General features: G+C 48.9%; 1 protein-coding gene across 3 annotated transcripts in view; it reads right to left on the reverse strand.

Annotated features, from left to right (window-relative positions):
• Grik4 (glutamate ionotropic receptor kainate type subunit 4) overlaps positions 1-14,243 on the reverse strand; it is a 433,513-nt gene that overhangs the window by 307,452 nt on the left and 111,818 nt on the right. For 2 of the 3 annotated variants that reach the window (XR_013052718.1, XM_076576063.1), the window contains exon 2: positions 10,004-10,079. The exons of the other annotated variant lie outside the window; for it this stretch is intronic. The gene's annotated coding sequence lies outside the window, so the exon portion shown is untranslated. The remainder of the gene's footprint in view (positions 1-10,003; positions 10,080-14,243) is intronic. 3 annotated transcript variants of the gene reach the window in all.

The raw sequence follows: 14,243 nt of genomic DNA on the forward strand, positions 1-14,243 counted from the left end.
CTGTCGAGCACTTAACATGTTGGCTACGGATTCACAATCTGACTTTTGCCCAACCCAAGCTCCCTGTCTGTGGCCCCTCACCCTCTCTGACCTAGCTCACAGGTGCCATTCATCACCCTGCTCTATGATGGCCTCTCACTCCCAAGACCGTGGAGCACTGTGGTAGGAGCTGGCGCTTCTGCCCCTCTGCCTCTGCTCTCCCATGCACCTGCCCCAAATATATCCTCCTAACACCAACAATTTGTCAGCCCTACTTTTTCCAGAAGGAGAACCTAATTTGCATTCTGTCACCATGGCCAGGCCATACAGCTTCTCCAAGCCAGAGGAGGTGCTCCTTGAACGTGTCTCAGACTTAATCACCTCTGACATGCCCCTGCCCCATCTGTTTCTATTTCTCCCTCTCCCTCTTAGCAGCACCTCCAGCACCTTGGACAGTGCTCACGAGAGGCGCCCACAAATAAACACAACTGCATGAGCAAGCAGATGTTCCCCTTGACACTTAAAACTGCCATGGGGGGCAGGGAACATCTCTTCTAGGCATACATCTACCTAACACACACGCAATGGGGCCTGTTCTGCACAGAGGCTCAAGAAACAATCACTGATCCACGATAGCGGCCAGTTGATGGAGTGGACGAGCACAGTCTGAAGACAGCCCACGGCAGTCCTGTGCTGCTGCTGTGCAGGCTGTCTGGACCCCCAGCCCACCTGCACTGAATGGCAACCCTTCCCACTCTGCACTATCCTCTGCTGTCCTCCTGGGACTACCACATCATCAATCGTGATTTTTTTTTTTCCGGGTAGGACAGAGAGGAGACTGACAGCCAGCAGACAGTGTTGGGTGGCAAAAGGGACAGACAGAGAAAATCAGAGGGGCAGTCAGATTAATTACAGGTTTTCTCTCAGCCGTGGGCAACAAGATCTTGATTACTTCTCCTGCCGCTCCAGGCTCCTCAAGACAAATGGATGTTTGCTTCCCTGCTGTTCTTCACTACCCCTGGCTGAGAGAAAGACCAAACAGCAGCTGCTCGGATAGAGGGTCTGGGCTGGTGGCAGGCCACCATAGAGGAACAAGCCATCTCCTCTTGTAGACTCTGTGGCCACTTGAGGGAGAATTTAATTTTGTCCCCTAACACAGTTGGGGAGCGCTTTGTAAATACTGCATGTCCTTGGCAACAAGTGTGGTGGCACCAGGATGCAAGACTGCCTGGGGAGTCGGGGGCCTGGGCACACCAGCTCTGCAGAGTCAACTCTTCGAGCATCAGCTTCTGATGCTGCAAAATGAAGGAATGAGGCGACATGTTCTCTAAGGATCTTTTAAGCTCCGAAATCCTGCACTTCTAAGAATGGAACTCCATGATAACACAGCATTTTTTGAATATTTATGGATGTTTACTATGTGCAAAAAGCACTATTTTCAACTCAGTCGGTCTACAGAAGAGCCTTGGGAGGTAGATACACTCATTCATTCTCCCCACCTGCCGATATGGAGCCCGAGGACAGAGGGAGGGAGTGGTTTGTCAAGATCACGCAACTTGCAAAGGCAGAAATAGAGCCATCATATGCAGGACCCTATTCTTACTCACTACTCTCTCTACCCACCTTCTCCCTGAGTCCAGAACCTAGCATGCAGCAGGTATGTGAGGACAGGCGGGAACACGGTAATGCTACACACTGATGTTAGAGAACACAGCACAGCGTAGACCTCACGCCATTTGCATATGTTGCTGAGTCAGGAGACATGAGACTGGGGATGCCTTCTGGAAAAACTACAGTTCCTGTATCCTTGACCATTAATGTTTCCTATAAAGAGCTTCTCCTGGGTATTTATTTGTAATGAGTTACAGCATAGAGTCGACAGGGGGCTTTGAATATCGGCAGTAGGAGCTGAGCCTGGACTGACTCATTAGGATAAAATGAAGAATGACTGCTGGACAGATTGCCCAACCTGAGCCTGACTGTGGGAGGGTCCCATGCTCTCTGTGACTATAGGTTCCTGGTATCCAGAGCACAGGGCAAGGGATAAGCATTCAGAATTCTCAAGTACTATTAAACACTAAGTATTGGGACACCCCTTCCCCTGACACACACATCCCTAAACCATTCTCAAAGAGATTTCAAACTGAGGCCCCTAATGCATCTTTAAACAAATGTCCCTCATCAGAAGACAGAGCACATGCCTGCTTTCCTATCCAGCTATCACTGTGTGTCCTTAAGCTGATTGTTTAATTTCTCTGGACTTTTTTTCCAGACCCACAAGACTACAGCAGACTGTAGCCCTCACTAGAAAGACAGTTGCCTGAGTCTTAGACATAATGCAGTCAACAAGCATGGTCTTCCTTTCTTCATCTCTCCAGCCCCATTCAGACTTTCCCTCCAGCTCCTGTGCACAAGATGCATCCACATCTCCTGACAAGACTGTTTCCAAGGCTTGCTTACTGGAATGACTCCAGAGCCTTCACCTGCACGACGCAGCTCCAAGTCAACGTTGCCCCGGAAGCTCTTCCTTCAGCCACAGAATCTCTCCCTGCAATGCCGGAGGCCCTCTGGGTAGCCCCAGAAGCTCTCTATGCAGCAGTCAGTCCCTCTTCTCCACTCAACCTCAGCCACACCCAGGAGAAAAATCAGCACACTGGGAGTGGAGACCTGTGTGACCCTGGGCCTGCCGCTTAGCCTCTAAGGGTCCCTATTTCTTCTTCTGTAATGTGGGGAAACTGCACACTCACACCACCTACCTTTCTGGGTTACTAAGAAGACCAAATGAGATAATGCATAAAGAATTGCTTTGCAGATGAATAACGTACTTTTGGAGTAAAATGGTGCAGATAGTTTTCAAGCCCCAGACTGGCCAACCACCTGAATCCTCAGCATGGATTTGTCTTGTACTTTGTCCATTCTGTGAATATTTTTATCGAGAGCCTACTACCCACAGGCAATTCTCTAAGCCCTGGAATAGAACCCCTGCCATCGTGGGTCTTACCATGTGGGATGCTAATGACATAAATCTGACATTCAGGAAGCAGATGCCACTATTACAGACAGTGAAGGGAAAGCATAGGATGTTCTAGCTCAAGGTGTCCAGCCTTCCGCCCACAGACTTCACGTGTCTAAGGATAGCTATGAATGTAACCCAACACAAAATTGTAAACTTAAGTCATTATGAGATTTCTTTGTGATCACTGTCATTATTTGTAATTTGATTGCAAGGCTCTTGAGTATGAACTTTTGGATGATAGCGTGGTTACTAAAGCAGTGGTTCTCACCTTCCTAATGCTGCAGCCCTTCAATACAGTTCCTCACGTTGTGGTGACCCCCAACCATAACATTATTTTCATTGCTACTTCATAACTGTCATTTTGCTACTGTTATGAATTGTAATGTAAATATCTGTGTTTTCTGATGGTCTTAGGTGACCCCCGTGAAAGAATTGTTCCACTCCCAAAAGAGTTGTGACCTACAGGTTGAGAACCGGTGCTCTAAAGGGTGACAAATAGGAAGGCTGGTGACAATAGTATGGGATGGCCTATTAGGATTGAGCTAAAGACAGGAACCAATGGGCAAGGAGGAGATCAGCTCAGAGAAAAGACTATGTGTGGCCCCTGGGGAGACATAAACTACGCTTTCAGAAATGGCTGTGTCCAGTGCTATAGAAAAGCTCAGAGACCCCCTGATGTGTATCTCCTGTGACAATGCCCAGCCCCCCTCACTAGGATAAAGCCAATCTGCCCCCTACTCCTTGCTTTCTTAGGTCTAGGATAAGTCATGTCACCTAAAGCAGATGTCCCCCATGGGCCTGACACTAGACCTATCACCCTACAGATAAGGTTTATAGGGCATAGTCTCCTCATCCCCTCCTCTGAGCAGGCAATAGGCAGCTGGCCATAAGAAGTTGGAAAGACAATCGCCAGCTGTAGGTGCGCAGAGGACCAGAGTCAGACAGGAAGGGCAGGACTGGCTTAGTGTGTAAGCAATGTTCCTGGCATTTATCTGAGCCATTGGGCTGGGCCCTAGGGGAGATGGGCTCCTTGGAGAGAATAGGTGTGTCATGGTTTTGAAAGAAACCAGTTTAATGCTGGAGTGTGTGTAACACATTCAGAGCCAAGAGCGCTTACAAAGGAGTCTACAGAGGATCAGAGGGGAGAGGCCCAGGGAGAGCAGGTTTAAGGCAGGGCCTAATCAGCTCTGGAAATATATGTCCTCTCTCTGTTGGAATCTTCCTGATATTTTGAAGTGTTCTGTAGACCCTTGCCTGGGCCTTTGGAAAGCTGGAATGTTCAGCCTATAATGAGATGGAATGGGATGATATCTCGTGTCAATGGCAGCCAAAGTGTTAACCCAGGAAGCCAGAGGAGGTTTATTCTAGACTCACAGATGATGAGACCCAGGGTCAAGGTCAAAGGAGGATGGCAATCTAAGGTGATAAAGAAGAAGAAGTCCCAAGGCCTGGAGCTGCTGGGGCAACCTTGACCGGGCTACATCACCCAAGTGGACACCTCAGTATGTCCCTCCTGTCTGTAGCCACAAGCACAAGCAATTCTGATGTCTTAGACCCCATTTCAGAAAGCAGGGCTCTACCTGCTCTGCCTTAAATCCTAGACAGCACAGGGAAGAAAGCAGCCATCTGGGGAAGCACTCCTTGGAGTCACTCTAGACCGGCCCCTCAGCACTCCCAGCAGGAGAAAAACTAAACTAAATACAGGTCCAGAGACGAGGAGTGTGGTGCAGTTGGTAGGGAACTTTCCCAGCATGCACAAAGCCCTGAGTTCCACCCCCACGCACTGCCTTCAAGGGAATGGTGGCAGATGTCTACAATCTCAGTACTTGGAAAGCAGAAGCAGGAGGGTCAGAAGTTCAAGGCCATCTTTGGGTACATAGTGAGTATGAAGCCAACCTGAGCTACATGAGAACCTATATCAACAACAACAAAAATTCTTATAATAAAAGTTCACCCAAAGTAATTGGCATCCCTTTCAAAATACGTATCCTACAGGCCAACCACTAGGAATTGTCTAGAAGCACAAGGAGGACCCAGCCGATCCCTTTTCTCTATCCAGCTCAATCAGTACTGATTATCATCCACTTAGGGCAGAGCCTAGCCCAGGCTCCCTGGGAGGCTGAGTGTACAAAGTAGCTCTGGCCAGCTGCCCCTGGAAGAGGCTTGAGGACACAGGTCAGTGGTGGGAAGGAGGGCACCTTCCGTTTCACTCTACGGTGTTCTCTGTTTGAATTTTAACAGAGAGAGGTTGGTTTGCTCTTTCAATTAAAAGCTTGATCAATAATTTAAAAAGCAAAGTGTCACCTGGCAGTGGTTGTTGTGCACCTTTAATCCCAGCACTCAAGAGGCAGAGGCAGAGGCAGGTGGTGAATCTCTGTGAGTTCAAGTCCAACCTGGTCTACACAGCAAGTTTAGGATAGCCAGAGGTGTTACATAGAGAAACCCTGTCTTGAAGAGGGAAAAAACAAAAAGTGTCGTGATTCTCTCCTTGGCTGGCTCCAAGACTAGCAAGCACTCTGTACCCTGAGCCTGAGTCCCCGTTTAGGAGTGTCAGGCTGATCACACCTGTGCTTAACAGCCTCAAGCACTCAGAGATGCAGGGCTTACCCACGACCCTCCTACCTTTCTGGACATTCATCCCTGGTGTAGGTGCTCCGATACCCTTAGGGAGGTGGAGTCGCTCCTCAGAGCCGGGAGTCTCCTCCTAGCACTCTAACCACCCTTCCCTCACCATGGCTATCATCCCCCACCTCGGTCAACCTGCAGTCTTAGTACATGTCCTCCCAAGACCATGGCTTCTGTTCTCAGCTAGTTAGATCCCAAGCTCTCCATGAGAAGAGAGTAGTCTGTTGAAGAAGCAGCCCTGGGTCACTGCATTCAGCCATGTTTCCAAGGGGAAGAGGGCACCCTCTCCAGAAGCTACTCCAGGCAGAAGCTGCTTGGCCACAGGACACAGAAGAAATCACATCAGGGTCCTGTCACTTTTGCTCACTGTTGGCCTGAGACAGCAAGCCTCTCTACAGGCTGGGAGTCCAGGAGCTAACAATTCTGACCCACCCCTTCCCTAGTCACAGTGACCTTAGCTAAGCATAACTCTTCCCCAACACAGGCATCATCACAGCAGCCCTGGTGAAGGAACACACAAAGAACCTATCTCTGACTTCCAGAACCAAGAAGAAATACCAAGAATGCTTTTTTATACCCAGAAGAAACTGTCATGGAGTTTCTTGGAGACGCATGGCCGAGCAGCTCCATAGCAATGCTCCGGTAATCATGCATGCCTGGACTGCTCTGCTTCGTGCTAGCAAACATTAGGAGGGTGGGATGCACTGCCTTCCTCAAGGAGTTCCTGGGAAAGCCCAATGACCTTGTTTCAAGATAAAAAGCAATACTCAGGAAAATAGCACATCAACGACGCTGCTTTCTCATTCTTTAGTATAGACTTTGCCAGTAAGCAGGGAGCAGGGCTAGAAGATAGAGACAGAAAGACATCCCAGGACCACTGCTGCTGGAGTGGGAATCTTGAAAGATGCAGGCTATGGGCCAGGCCCCCTATTGACACACTAAGGAAAGCAAGGGACAACCACAAAACAACGACTAATAGTTAATTTGAATTGATGACTTGATTGGATTTGGAAATGCCTAATATATTAACAAGATGCACGTTTGGTTTGGTTATATCAGTGAAAGCTTTTCCAGAGAGGAGTCACTGGGGGGTGAAGACCCCCCTGAATGTGAGCAGAACCAGTCCACAGCTGGGACATCCAGACTGAATAAAAAGGGGAAAAAGAGAACGTGAGCTGGGTGCTTGCATTCTTTCTCTGCTTCCTGACATACCTTCATGTGAACAAGCAACCTCGTACTCCTGCCACCACAGCCATGAACCTTATGCCCTACCATGCATTCCCAGCCATGAGCCAAAATAAACTACTTCCTCCCTTCACTTACATCTTGTTGGGTATTTGGTCACAATAATGGGGAAAGTATAATACAGAAATCAAACCATTGGTCCTTCCGGACAGATACTCGTTGTCTATGAGGTGCCTCCAAATTGTATGTCTGAGATTCTGAAAGAACTGGGGTTCTATAGGCCTCAAAGGTCAAAGTGATGAAAGTTGAATTTGCCCATCTGGGCAATAAAAAGCCACTGTAAATTTTGGGGTGAGTGGGGTGGGTAGGGACAGAATGTGAGCAGTGTTGAGGAAACCAGCAAGAACAGGGTGCACAGGTAGGGGTGGGGGCACCCGAGAGGAGGGGGGCTGGAGAAGTTATGGGCACACAGCGATGTGAGGGAGGAATAGGAATGTGAGGAAGCCAGCCCTGGAAGGAACCGATGTGACCTAACTCAAAATCAGAGTACAGGCATTTTCCCAAATCCTAGAAAAGAAAGTTTCTGAGCAGCCAGGCATTGAGGAAGAGCACAGACTCTGCAGATCTCCAAGGGGAGCAGAGCCCCAGGCAGCTCCAGAGCCAGCCTCCACAAGACATCAAGCACACTGCTGGGTCTGGATCGGGCCCAGCCCCAAACCTGGAGCTTGACTGCTGGGTGACTTTGAGGGGAAGGGCTCTGACCTTGGAGTCAGAAAGCCAAGCTCAAACCCGGCTATGCACTAGTTCCCTGTGTAAGGAAGAGTTCTCAGCCTTTTCCTGTGAAACAGATCTACTCCAGTCCTGTCTACTGCACGGCGTCAATCACTCAAACATCAGAGAGGTGCTGCGTGTGAAAAGCATGTTAGTAGTTTGTCGTTGAATTAAGGAAGGCTTTTCCTACATGTGATCCTTGGGGTCCGTTCTTAGGGTCCCTCCCTCCAGACACCCCAACACTTCACTCCCTAGCTCATGTTTGAGACTCTGTGTCTGACTCTCTACCTCTCTGAGGTTCATTGCATGGATGAATTGTTTATTTTCATTTCCTTTAAAACACCTAGGACAATGTTTTCCACCTAGTTGGAGCTCTGTAAATGTGTGATTGGTTGATGGTTGATTGATTGATTGGATGACTGATAAAAGTAAACCCATAACAAGATTTGGGAGTCTAGGCAGACAGCTCAGTGGCTAAAGTACTTCTCTTCCAAACATGAGGGCCTGAGTTCAAATCCCCAGAAGCCATGTGAAGACAGATGTGGTGGTACATGGCTGTAACCCCAGTGTGCCTGCAGTGGAGTGGACAGCAGAGGCAGAAGAACACCCAGAAGTTAAGGGACAACTAGTCTGCTTCATGCAGTGACAGTGAGCAGCAAGAGTCATTGTCTCAAACAAGGTGGAAATCAAGGCTTGATACTCGAGTTTGACCTCTACGTGTGCATCATGTCTATCCACCACCACCACATGAACATGCATGCATACATACGTACAAACATAGGTACAAAGATGTTTTTAAAGAGCATGTTTTAATCCCTATTTATCCCCCTCCCCCCACACACACTGTGACTCATTTCAATAGCGATGCTAGTAAATAACAACAACAATAACAACAACATGGACACCTAGCTGGAGATTCTCCCACCTCCTCTCCTAATCAATGAATGCCCCCCATTTATCTCAGCAGGAGATGGAGCAGGGCAGTGGCTACCAGCCCAGACTCCACTGCCCACACATGTGAATAACCTCTCCAGACCTCAGTTTCTCCATCAGTAGCTAGGAGAAACACCAGACATCAAAAGTTGCTTTTGGAGTCTTGTTGAGTCTTGTAGGGCCTGAAAGCAGCAAGCCTCAGAGCTGGACAGCTGTTGTTGTTATTGGTGCTGGGACTGTCCAGCACCAGATCACCATGGTCAGAGGGAAGTATCTGGATACAAATTTTCCATCGGAGCAGATGATTGTGAGCGCCGACAAGCAGCGGATGAGGCTTCTCATTACTACACACCGCAGAAGCAGCCAGACCCCCCAAAAGCCATCTTAATGTCCCGTTATCAAATGACATCTGGGGTTAGGGGCACTGAATGGATCGATCAGTCGCCCTCATGGTGCCAACCCAGCGTTAATGGTGCAAGTGAATTACAAACAAGGCCCACCTGCTGTGCTCAGCAGCAAAACCCGGCAGGAGGGTAATTGCCCGGAACTAGAGCACAGGGGGACACAGCGGGCACGGAACACATTAACCACAGGAAGGACAACTTCCCAGCACTTTCCCTTCTCCATGAGACCTGAGGAGAAGCCAGCAGGCAAGAGAATGCAGGCACCAGATGGGAACTCTCCAGAATCAGAGAAGAAAGGCACTTCTAGACTACCACAGCTGGCCTCCCAGTCCAACCCAAAGACCCAAGCCAGCTGCATACAGGCTGGTGGTGCCAATGTCAACTTGGGCGTAGTCTTAGTCACTTTTCTACTCCCTGATAAAACACCATAACCAAAGCAACTTACAAAAAGAAAGCACTTAATGTGGGTTCATGGTTCCAGGGTTAGAGTCCATGACCATCATGGCTAGGAGCATGGTAGCAGGCATGGCACTGGAAGAGTAGCTGAGAGCTCACCCAAAAGCATGATGAGAGAGAGAGAGAGAGAGAGAGAGAGAGAGAGAGGAGAGAGAGAGAGAGAGAGAGAGAGGAAGAAGAAGAAGAAGAAGAAGAAGAAGAAGAAGAAGAAGAAGAAGAAGAAGAAGAAAGAGAGAGAGAGAGAGAGAGAGAGAGAGAGAGAGAGAGAGAGAGAGAGAGAGAGAGAGAGAGAGAGAGAGCTGGGAATGGTGCTTGAGCTTTTGAAAACTCATCCCCAGTGGCACACCTCATCTAACAAGACCACACCTCCTAATCCTTCCCAATTAGTTCCACCAACTAGGGACCAAGCATTCAAATATATGATCCTATAGGGGCCATCCTCATCCAAATACCACAGGCACCAAGGATATCCAAGCTCTAAGTCTCCACTGGGAGCTTTCTGCCATGGCAGGCAGCCTCCTCCATGTTAAACTACACAACATGAGTGCTCAGAAGGCAATGATGGCTCACAGAGGCTTGGTAGAGTAGACAGCAGGGGCATGCAATCCACCCATTTGTTCACTTGCACACTCACCATGCATTTTCAGAAAGAAATCCAGTCAATTCTCCTCCAAAGACTAAGAGACAGAGACTCCAGGCAGGTAAGTAACCTGAAAAGAATAGCAAACGTAGGCAATGAGCGGTGCTTGGCAAGTCTTCCCGCAGGACTGAACTGACTTTGTGGACAAATTGTAGGACATTCAGTTCAGTCATCAACAACACTGTCGGGGCTTACCATCACCTTGATGCTGTTCCCTGAGAGCCTGGTGTGCGGGGTCTAGGTGAAACCCCAGGGCCTTGAGGTTCCTGCAACACAGCCTTCGTGCTCCCGCCTCAGGGCCTTTTCTTAGACTCAAATGGCGGCACACTCTCCCCTGACTCCTGGGACAGCGTCCATCACATCGTTCCAAAACTCCCACCACCTCCCGAATGTCTCACCTCCAACATGAATGCAGCCGGCCTCCTTACAACTCTTATTTATATGGCTTTCTCCTGCACATGCTTGCCAAAACGTAAGCTCTTCCAGAGCAGAGTTTTTATCTATTTTATTTCTTATGAGTCCAAAGCACCTAGAACAATGCCCACCATGTGTGAGTGCCCTGTGACTGGACCTGGAGGCATGGCAACAACATGCAATGGAGGTGTCCACCGTGCAGAAGGCAGGCCTGTACACTGGAGAGCCCAGGGCTACCAGGAGGCTACTGTTGGGAAGGGGACAGCCCCGGCAGCCCATAGACTTAACACCTTCCTATTGATCAGTGTGGCAATTCGGAGCAGAAGGCAACACTGGACACTTCCTAGCTGTAATTTATTTTTTTGACAGCCAACAAGATGGGGTGAGGACCAGAGAGTTTCAAGGTTTTTGTCCTAGATACAGGAGAACCTGAGGCAGGATGCCAGGCTCTGCCTACCAGCACATCCTGGAGGGAAGGAGCGCCAAGAGAGGGAGCAGGTGGTCCCTCGAGAAAGCTGAGGGGAATTGATAGGATTTGGATACAAAGCACCCCCCTGTAAGCTCACAAGCTGATGGCTTGGTCCCTATCAGGTAATTCCAAACACTAACACTAAGGAGTGTCAGATCATGGGGGCCTAGGACTTCATCTGTGTATCAAACAAGGATTCAGATGTTGATTGGCATTACTGGGAGGTGGGGCCTGGCCACAGGAAGTACGTCAATGCAAGTGTTCCTTTCTCTCTCCTCTTCTTGCCCCTCTTCTTCCCTCCCTTACCTGGCTGCCGTCAGGTAAGCAATTTTGCTCTGCCAAGTACTTCTGCTCTTCCTCACCAGAGGCCCAGGAATATTGTCACTGGAAACTACCAAAATTGTGAGCCAGGACACAATTGTCTTTCTTTAAGTTGCTTTCTCAAGCACTTTGTCACAAAACACACACACATTCTCTCTCACAGATATACACTCACACACTCTCTCACACACACACATACACACACACACACACACACACACACACAGACTCACACACATTGGTCATTGCTGAGATTCCCTGACCATGTGGTTCTTAGGTCCCTGGAACTGATTTCTGGGAAGAATTTGGAATTCGGAGATTTGAACTACAGAAGCCCCCGAAGGTTAAGTTCTGCTGGATGGCTGATTCTTGTGGGAACCTAGAAGACCAGAGGCAAGTGGGCATGTGGACGGTGAAGACTGCTCATGAGGCTTTGGGTAGAAATGAGGGTTCTACCAGGAGCTGGACTAGAGTCTGCTCAGGTTACGTTCTGGGAGAACTTGTCTCCACTTTGTACCCTGAGATGTGGTGGGAAGCTGAATCTGAAGCCAGCAGGCTAGTCAGCCCAGAGAACATTTCAGAACAGCTCGGCGTGTGGCGGGTGACATGCCTTTCAGTGGCTACCTTCAGCCACGTTTAAAGTGAGACTTATGAGCCAAAGAGCAGAACAGCAAGATCTGAAAGCTTTGTAACTTGGTGAGGAAAGCTCTACGAAGCTGGGACTAAGAAGGCCTGGTGACCGACTCCCTTTAAGCTGTTTTCCTAAGCATTTGGTCACTGCGACGTGAACCTCAACAACTCAAATGTGAACCCTTGTTTTAAGAACCGGATCCCTGAATCTGTGCTTCAAAGCTTCCTGAAGACTGTCCAATAGCAGCTGCCCACTTCCCAGATGACATCCAAGTGACATTCAGAGAAGCAATGACTTAAGCGAGCTCAAGATCGGGCTCCAGAACGGATTCTAAAACCGCCATCTCCACACTGATCCTTTCCACGACAGCACTCACTCATCAAGGCCTTCAAAACTATCTTCTACAAACCAGCCTGAACTAGGCTGGGGACGCTGCTGTGTACAGGAGAGATAACGTGGGCTGGGGAAAACAGACAAGTAGCCATCAAATCCAAAGTGAACAGTGTTATCACTGGTTACCATGGCAACCCTGAGTCGAGGTTACTGAAGCCAGGCTTGAAGGGTCAGCAGTGACTCCTCAGAAGAAAGAACATTTAAATAGAGACCTGCATGGGCGATTTGTATTTAGCCAAAGGGAAAGGCGGAGGAGTGAGAAGAGGGACCAGTCCACAGCTAGCCCGAATGGCAGGGAAGCAGGGACCTTTCGTGATCCGAAGACTGTGAGCCAGTCAATGCCCTGAGAGGGCAGGGCCTGCATCAGCCTTAGCAAGCTAAGAGGGCTGAGCTGTATTCCAAGGGAAGAGTTTAAACACAGGGGTGACACAGTGAGGATTTCTTATGGAAAGAGCACTCTGGTTGCAATCTGAGGATCATTTTAGAGCAACCATGTCTATGGTCTAGAAGGTGCATTGGATAGGTGTTGACATCCTAGAGAACACACGGGGGTTGTGTGAGTGAGGTAGTGGCTGTAGCATAAATCTCTCCAAAGGTCTTATTAATAAAAAAAAACCTGGTATTGGGGTGAACGCTGAATGATCGTAGAAACAGGACAAGCCACTTGCCTTGCCTCACCAATTCCTCAGCGGATCCTGTTTCCTCAGTCTGGAAACCTCTGAGTCCTCATCCAAATGGATCTCAGCTGAACTGCTGCTAAAAGCCTAAAAACTTAACCAGCCAAAAGCTTCTAGTTCCTGGTCATCACACCTTATATACCTTTCTGTTTCCTTCCATCACTTCCTGGGATTAAAGGCATGTGTCACCATGCCTGGCTGTTTCCAGTGTGGCTTTGAACTCACAGAGATCTAGACAGATCTCTGCCTTCGGAATGCCAGGATTAAAGGTGTGTGTGCCAGCATTTTCTGGACTCTATATCTAGTGGCTGTTCTGCTCTCTGACCCCAGATAAGTTTATTAGGGGGCACAATATATTGGGGAACACAATATCACTGGCAGTGGTGAGGGAGATGTGTATGTTTGCAGCAATTTTAGAAATTAGGGTTGATAAGGGCTAGAGATTGGATGCGGATGTGGAAGAAATGGTAAACAAAGGTGGTAGCCAGGCTTCTAGGATGTGCCCAGACCATGTCCTGAGACAGCATCAGAGCAGACAGGGGAGGAGGAAATGGCTGCCCAGGAGGGAGCAAAAGCAGGAGGAAGAAGCAGTACTTACACCCAGAGATACCAGGAGCACCTCTGTTCCCCGCGGGAGACAGAGGACAGAGAGCAGGGCCTTGAGCACCCCCACTCACAGCTCAGGCTAGTCCAGGCCAACGTCCTGGGCCCCATTCCTCCTCTGTCCATGGTGTTTCCCAGGCTCCGGAGATTCTATGAGCTTCATACACTGGGACCACTCACTCTCTCAGGAGCTGGTCCCTTGCTCTTCCAAGGTTAAGGGTCATTTTGGATAGAAATTATATTTTTAAAAGGAACAAAAACATTTTAATTCCCCCATACCACTTTGGAAGCTATCGTGGAGAAAGAAAAATAGCAGGGTGTGTTGGTGAAGAATGCTGCACTCTGAGAACAAATTCCAGCTCCAACATCCACCTACGAGCCGTGTGAGCCAGGTAAGTGACCTCACCTCTCTGAGCCTTGTTTCACAGTTTGTGGAAGTGAGGACATTAAATAGTGTCTCTTCATAAGCTGTAGGGGTCAAATGAGTCAGTGTTTGCTGGAATGCGGGAGAGTACCTGCTACATTGTAACCTGCTCCGCAGCTGAGGGGCTAGCAAAGGCTAATGAGTCAGGAATCCGCTGTCATCTTTGGTGGGAGTAGGGGCTGCGGAGGTACTGTTCTTAGGCCCAGGAACCCTAGAGAAAGAAGGGTTTCACACACTCTGACATAACCTCAAAGGCAAAACACTGGGCTGAGGCAAAGGAACAGATGAAATCAAGTGTAGCC

Source organism: Peromyscus maniculatus, chromosome 7 (genome assembly GCF_049852395.1).
Source record: "Peromyscus maniculatus bairdii isolate BWxNUB_F1_BW_parent chromosome 7, HU_Pman_BW_mat_3.1, whole genome shotgun sequence".
Classification (NCBI taxonomy): Eukaryota; Metazoa; Chordata; class Mammalia; order Rodentia; family Cricetidae; genus Peromyscus; species Peromyscus maniculatus.